Source organism: Coturnix japonica, chromosome 5 (genome assembly GCF_001577835.2).
Source record: "Coturnix japonica isolate 7356 chromosome 5, Coturnix japonica 2.1, whole genome shotgun sequence".
Lineage (NCBI taxonomy): Eukaryota > Metazoa > Chordata > Aves > Galliformes > Phasianidae > Coturnix > Coturnix japonica.
In genome coordinates, this window is record NC_029520.1 from 51,925,084 (window position 1) to 51,933,109 (window position 8,026).

The 8,026-nt window shown below is 42.1% G+C and overlaps 1 long non-coding RNA gene across 1 annotated transcript; it reads left to right on the plus strand.

Annotated features, from left to right (window-relative positions):
* The first annotated feature begins 704 nt into the window (after positions 1-704).
* On the plus strand, positions 705-8,026 carry LOC107315470. The gene is made up of 3 exons (XR_001555921.1): positions 705-738; positions 4,907-5,056; positions 5,879-8,026. It is a non-coding gene; the product is annotated as an uncharacterized LOC107315470 (long non-coding RNA).

An 8,026-nucleotide genomic window follows, 5' to 3' on the forward strand; every position in this document is an offset into this window, starting at 1 on the left:
AAGCCACTAGAGTCAACCACTGTCGATATAGGTCAGTGCTGGAATTGCTTCTGGTAGCTGTGCACAGCACTTCAGGAATATGCTCAGGTGAAGGTAAGATGCACAGATCATTTTTGGCATACATACTTGAATTCAAAAACTAAAATCCATTTAAATCATGATTTAGGAAACTGTGACCTCAGTCTCAGCCACGATTCATGAGGATCCTACTGGGAGGAAACTCTACACAAGGACAGAGATGCAACTCCTTCATCACAGCCACTATCACTCTACAGGAACAGTTGTAGCAAAGTTTTGACATCGCCTTCTATCTTCTAGTGTAGAGCAAGAGGGGAAGCAAAGGACCAAAAGGTGCTTTAAGTGCACATCCCAAAAACAGACATTGGGTTTGAACTGGTCATGCTCTACGTGTAAGAGGTTTGTGTTTGCTGTTCTCCATGCCCATTATTTTCCAAACATGCTTTTGGTCTAAAATCAGCAACTTCCAGGTTTTTCATTTAGGTTGCAAAATTTCATTAGGAGAGCGTGGTAGAAACACTAAGTCACAGCCTGAAGCAGTGATTGAGCACCTGGTGAGAATGCAGGGCCAGCCCAGGGGAGCTCAGGTGCATGCAATGTACCTGAGTGACCAGAAGGGGTGGAGCCAGGATCCACCCCTTCCCAGATCTCATTTAAGGGCTGGCAGTGGGATCAAGGGTATTTTGCTGGAGATCCCTGCCTACCTGAGGCCTTCTGAAGGTAAACAGCTTTTTTCCTTTGTTTCTGTGGTTGCTGTGTTTGACCTTATCCTGGGACTCTGTTGCACTCCTGTCATTGCTATAATTTTCCATCATGTTATTGCATTCAGTTTATTGCATTGCAGGAGAGCTAATCAGCAAGTTCTATAGGGATTTGGGCTTACAGTAGGAAGCCATTTCAGTAGTGAGGAAGAATGCCTTATTTCTGGAGTGGGAAGTTTCTGGCCTGAAGTCTTCCTTTGCAATTGGCTGCAGGGAAGTGAGCCTAGGCAGTTTTTTCCTGCAGTGTTTCTCTATCTGCTGGAGTTACTCTGAGGATAGAGTCAAACATGCTGAACAGTGCTCTTGTGGTTGCTCACCTTGTACACAAAACGTAACTGGCTGAGCAGTGGCACCTCCTGTATGGCTCTACTGGCCTCTGAGGTCAGAACCATAGATGCTAAATTCCATCCTTCTTCCTGCCAGGACCTGCTCCAGCTTTAAGGGATGAGGGGAATAATGTCCGTGAGTTCTTGAAGCGCCTTTTGATTTTTTTATTATTCTCTCAATACTTTTAAGACAGGATGTTATTCTCATCCTCTTACAGATAGGACAGAATGACTGGCACAACAATATTTGATTTCTTCTTATGCACAGGGAATGAAGCCTGTTATTCAGAGATTATCTACTGCTAGATATCTAGTTCTCTTCCTTTGGAATAAATGTGTTAATCTTTACAGAAACCCTGAATATGATGAAATATGAGAAATTATGTGGTTGAATAAACAATTTTTAGCATAAAAAATTTTCTTTGGCAAGAGTGGAGGGAAGCAGGGGCTCAAATGAATAAAGCCATAAGGTATAGCACTGGGATGGACAGAAAAATGTGAGAACCTCTGTGTTCAGCTCCTACAAATCAACAAAGGGGCCATCAGGTCTGTACAGATGTGCTTTTGTGCGCTACAGACTGCGGGACTTCCCTTGGGTGATTCCGCTTTGAATTACAGTACATCATTTACAGAATCATTATCTGTTCCTGATTTAAAATTTCCAGTGACAGAGGAACTGCAACATCCTCTGAGGGGCTGCTCCAGCAGTTAATTACCTTCATTATTAACTACGTTCACCTTATTTCTGGCCTAAAATTGTCTTCAGCTCTGAGCTGAATCCACTGGAATGCCTCACACCTTCAGTGTGTGGATGAAGTTGCCCATTAGTACCTCTTGTTCCACTTGCAGAGAACCTGATTATTTTACTGTTTTTCAGTGAAGCAGTTTTAACTTAGTGAGTTTCAGCTGGAGATGAGTATTCAAGCCTCCTGCAGGGCTCTTTCTCATTTATCAATGTTGTAAATTTGCAAAGCTCAGAGCAGGATGCAGAAAGCTAGAAAAGCTTCTATGCTTGTATTTCCAGAGAGATTCTGCTGACACTATGATATTATATATAATTTTTTAAAAGTTTTCCTTCTGTGTAACTCATTTTTTTTTTCCACCCTGGAATAAAATATTGGGCTGAGTGAAGGAACTGTGACTTTCATCTGGTTTCAACAGATTGTGTTTTCACCTGGTTTAGAGAACAGAGAGATTGAGTGCCAGGGGTTACAGGGAGTCTGGCGCTTACATCCAACATAATCCTCTGTTCCCATTGAAGTTTGGGTTGATTTGCCTGCCTTTTTGACCAGCCTTGCATTACATGGAAATGACGAAGACAGAGAGGGCAGGCAAATCCACTACATGACTGTAATGCATTGGAAAAGAATCAAGGCAAGACTTAAAAACAGTTTACTGATTACTGTTGGGAGTCCAAAATATCTTCAGTACCTATTTGAGAGCCTGTTACCAGACCTGCAAGGTGGATTTCTACATTATTTAAAACCTCTGTCTTCAGAGGGCTAATAAATAACTAATGTCTGATGTCATCCTCCCAGGCAGCCTCGTGCCCCTTTTTATAATGGGGATCTCCCTCTCCAGAAGAGACCTCAAGTGGGAAGAAACACCTGAAACACTCTTAAATGTTTGATAACCTTCTTGCTGCAGCATGGTGCAGAGTACTGAGTTGGACTCTAAAACACTCCAGTTTAGTAGAGTGAGAAAGATAGTGTGGGGGGGAATTAAACATAGTGAGCCAAAGATCAGCTCATTTGTCAATAGACATGTATGTACATAGGGTTGGGCTGGAGAGGTTCCTTCCAACCCCTACAATTCTGTGGTTCTATATGGAACATCCCAAACAGAGCAAGAATGTCCTTCTAGAGTGTTTCATGCCATTCCCAGTCAAGAAAAGGTCTAAACAACAGGAGAGAATATCTGCAAGCTCCTTCCTTTCCTCACAATACAGGTAGGGGGGTTGGCAGTGCTTCCTTATTATTCTTCCTCTGCTTATGCAGTGCCTCTGCTACTGCTAGCCTCCAACAGCATCCCACGCATTCCAAGTGTCTGTGCCATGCTGTGTTGTGTGGTGTCATGCCTTCCTGTCTCATTCCTGTTCTGTGTCCCAGTGGTTGAACAACAAGCAATGGGAAAAGACTTGATCTGCTGTGTCACCATGGGAAAGCAGGAGTGTATACAGTGCTTCATCTGTATCCCACAGCTATAAGTGAGGGTATTCAAAGAGAAAGCGAGAAGGGAAGAGAGCAAAGGAGTCTCTAAATAAACTCCTGTGTGTGTGTATGGTACCTAAATCAAAACAGATGCTCTGACATGACTACCTCAGTGAGGACTTGTAAAAGATTTCAGGCAAGAAAGGGTCTTCTACCCATGGAAGACAAAGGGCTTGGGGAAAACTTTGTCCCAGACTACTTGAAATCCATTTTAATGTCAGAGTTAACAATTTGGAGCGGGAAGGACTGGAGGTGAAATCTGACTATCAAGCTGACTGCGGTGATCAAGCAAACACTAAAGAAGAAGGGTTTTGTACAGAGCCTCTTCTCTTTGGAGAAAATGTTTCACACAGCCCCATGTGGAAGGATAAACTCCTGGGTGGATAAAGAGAGACCAGCAGCTTCCAGTGATTTTATTACAATCCTTAGTAGATTGGAGGCAGTTTTTTCTGCCTCAGCAATTGATATTATTATGCACTAAATGACATCTCAGTCTGCTTTCTGATCTCTCTGCCAGGGGATGCTTTAATGGATTTCAGTCACTTTTCCCCCCGTTGTATATTACCTTATTACATTTTTCCATATTGTACTGAAAAGCCCACCTGAGCTTCATGGAGGCCTTTTAAAATCTCCTTTCTTATTCCACATTTCACAGAATTAAACAGTTCATTTTGACCTCCACTAGAATTCATCTTGATAATGTTTAGTAACAAGTCAAGGCTTGTGAGAAGAATAAAGTGCAAGGTATTTTTTTTTCTTGTTTAATAAAGCTTCTGATGAGGAGAGGAAAATAGAGAAGTTTTCAGGCATTTAATCCTTTATGTCTAAACTAGAAGATTAGTTTTCAAAGCTAAATGCAGGTTGAGAGTAATTGTTCTGAGTTCGATGAGATCTGTTGACAGCAGCCTTGACTTCAGGCAGGCGGCCTCGTTGGGTAGACCAACCAGCTCATCAGAGTGAAGGTATTAATGGAGTCAGCCCTATGAAGGGGCTGAAAGCAGAAGCAAAGGCTGTGTGCTGCAGTGTTCAAATCTGGGGTGACGTACCATCCATTAAGTGCTCTGTGTTTGAATCAGACTGTGCTTAACTCAGAAGGACTCCATGATGATTTTTCTCTGTGCTTAAATGAAGACGGAAACTTAAGTGTTTAGTTAGATGGGGAGTGTTCACATAACTAAAGATTTTAGACCTCAAGCGAAAACAAAAAAATTAAAGAAAAAGTACTTAAGCACATATTCAATTCCCAGATCAGACCTTGACATTTACTAGCTGGCACATAGGAACTCAGCACTGAATATGTCCTAATTGCAAATATCAAAATAGTCATAAAGGCAGAACAGTGAGAGCAATAACCTTTCCCAGGGTAAGTGTAGATGCTCTACTTGCCTGCACTCTCTCAGTGCCCTGTTATGAAGCATCATTTAGAGTATTATGGGGCAATCACTATGGGACCTCTTCTAATGAAATTAAAACCATAGGCAAAACAGATTCTCATCTCAACAACCTTAATTTTGCATGGATACGTGCTGGTGTGTCTTCTTGCCTTTTACCAATACTGATATATTTTTTTTGTCAACTCTTTTGCTTTTAGGTCAAAAAATGTGCTGGATGTCTAGAATGTTCTGGGATCAGAAGAGAGACAAGATCTGATACAAGATAATGGAAATACCTCACCTACTGGGTTGTACTACTTCTCCCCTAGTGGTTACTTCAGAGAGCAGGAGATGGCTGTAATTTCAGGGTTAGTGTTTCAATGGCTATTTCAAGCAATGTCTTCAAAAGCAGAAAGATGATAGTGTGTACCTTTCCTGTTCTGTCCACCCATCATTTAGCACAGTTATTGCAGGGACATGGACAAGGGCCCTGACCTTGCAGGGAAAGGCCAGCACACTAACTAGGTAAAGAAATGGCAAATGAGCAGGTCAGCATTCCAGGTGGAATATCAAAGAGAAAGTTACAACAGTGGCTTTAATTCAGGGCTTTGTATGGTATGTGTAGTCCCTTACTCTCCATCTCTCTTACTGTCACAAGTGCCTTCACTTAGGGATAAACTATTGCACAACCATTCATGTTAATTTTGCATGCATTCGGCCAAGCAGCAGGTGCATAGTGCCATGTTTGTGCTTCAAAACCCAAGTATCTGGCAATAGTCTCAGCAATTCTTTTTTGGCATCCCTTTTAAGCAGAGCAGTACCCGTGGGCACAGACTACTACCATTTCACCCAGAGCTGGTGCTGACAGAGGGAAAGGATTTGAGTTGCTCCAACATGGAATCCAGCTCTTCTTCTAAACTATGCAGGGTTTATTCCCTTATAATTGTATAGACTAACCCATCCCTGAAATGGAGACAATCTGTGTATTAGGATGAAAATGATGCTGCAGAACCCACCTTTTCACCAGGAACAGCTTTCTCCCCCCCCCCCTCCCCCCCAAAAAAAATGTTGCCATAGTTACCCTGAGATGAAGACCTGTAAAAGTGGTGGCACCTTTAATCAATCAAAATCAGAAGATCCCTTGAGGACTTAATTATATGTTTAGGTTGACTGAACCTGTCATTTTTCAGATTATTTTCCCTGATGCTGTCACTTGGAATAGCCTGTGTTTCCAAGTGTCATTCTCAGACCGAAGTGATGCACATGAGACAGAGGAAGGCCAGGTTATCTCAGCACTGGCTTCCAGCAAAGCTTCAGCAGCACAGCCTCCTCCTGCCCCACCAGCTGGCTTGGCCACAGAAGAGTCAACCCTGAATGGACCTGAATGTGAAGAGTTTATGCATTACTTCTCCTATTCACAAATAAACTGAATGTTTGACCCAACTCATTGGAAGAGAAGTGGCAGATGGGTGATGCTCATACACACAATTATTATAAGGACAACCAGTTACCTATCAGTGATGGAAAGATGTATTCCTAGGGATTAAAAGGGAGATGTGAATTGTTGAGACGTGGGTGTTTATTTGGATACAGTTTTGTCAGGATGAATTCAGAGTCGTGCAAGTGCACACAGCATCTTAAAGCTGGAACTTTTTCTAAAGACTAGGCATGCTGATTTGCTGCATTTTAGTGGTGTTATCAAGATAAAATGCAATTTAAGTAATATAACTAATTCAATCCAAGCAGTGTTATTCTACTAATTCAAAGACAAGGTTGATTTTAGGTCCCCTTCCACTCATCTTTTCTCACATCAGGACGCTCTGTTATTCGTAACCAATCAACAACTTATTCATTCATCTAGAAGCACACGCATGTATAATCAGCCTTTCATCAGGATCCAATTACGCTTCATGAAATATTTTCAGTGAATACTAAAATTACTGACCCCCCCAAAAAAAATTCCCTGTGGAATTTTTCAAACAGGATGCCAGAAGTCCTGACCTGGCTTAACCAACAGCTCCTTTGGAAGTTAACAGGCAGATCAGCACTTGCTTGGACAGTTCATTTATTAGGCATCTATATGTGTCCCAATGGGCCACGAATGTTATCACTTGTGGGAGGTGTTTGCTTCTTTCCATTCTGCATAAAGAAAGAGTAAATGATGATTTAAACTAGATATCTGTCTGGTAGGTTGCCAAAATTGCATGAGATACCTCTTTTTTCTTTCTCTTTTTCCTTTCGTTTCTATTATTGATATTATTTTCTTTTTAACTGCTCTTAAATATGACTAAATTCCACACAGTAATTTATTTGGAAATGTATTTATGGAGAAGGGGAGAAATGAACATTCATAGGATATCCCAGAGCCAGGAAGATGTAGGTTCATATCCCTGCCTCGTAAGTAGAGACTAGATTTGAAAATGAGCTTAACTCTAATTAGGCAACTAATTACTTAGCTAGAGGGGCTTCTCAAGATGAGCAGTCACTTTTGTTGACATTGCTTCAGGTTGTATGGAATATTTAATACCTGATCATCAGGACAAAGTGAGTACGGCTGCTCTCCAAGGTGTAGGTTCAACCACTGCTCCAGGAAGGGGCTTCCTATGCCGGTTTGCATATTCTCATGGATTAGAAGGATTTACTGCTTGTGAGCATGAATACTCTCATTTACTGAACACCATCTAAACTAACAGCTCATGCTTTTCTGGGAGATAAGGGCTCAGTTCCTACTAGACAGGAAAGGAACCTATGGAATCTCCATGACTGTGTTGTGGGTGAAGCCAGTGCTCCATTTTTGAGCGTGAATCTGCACTTCTCATGTCTCAAGGCAAAGAAAGCAAGGTGTTTTTAGATTCTCTTAGAGGGAAAATAAATAAATAAATAAATAAATAGATGAAGTAGGAAGCTCTGATTGGTCTAAATGGACTTTTTGATTCCCATTTCTCAATTTCACTGCTAGAAGTAGAAACACCAGAGGTCTGTACAGGGGAGACAGCAATGATGTCTCACTCACCAAGCCCATGGTCCTCAGAGCCACCAGCACAGTGATGCCATATTCTGACATAAAAGCTCATCCTTCTCCAGATCTCCTTGGGTCACCTTGGGTGCCCAATGGTGACAACTGTCCACCATTAGAGAAATTCAGCCAGGAACACTGGTTTTGTGTCTAGGATGGCAATGGATATGGCAGCAGCTCACAGGGCTCTGACAACCTATTTGTCACATTGAGTTTGGTGGCCTGAGGACAGTCACCTGCTGTATGCAGCCTCACTTTCCCCAGTGCTCCCAGACCTTCCTTACTCCACCCTCCATCGTTCGCCTGCTGCAGCTCGCATCCA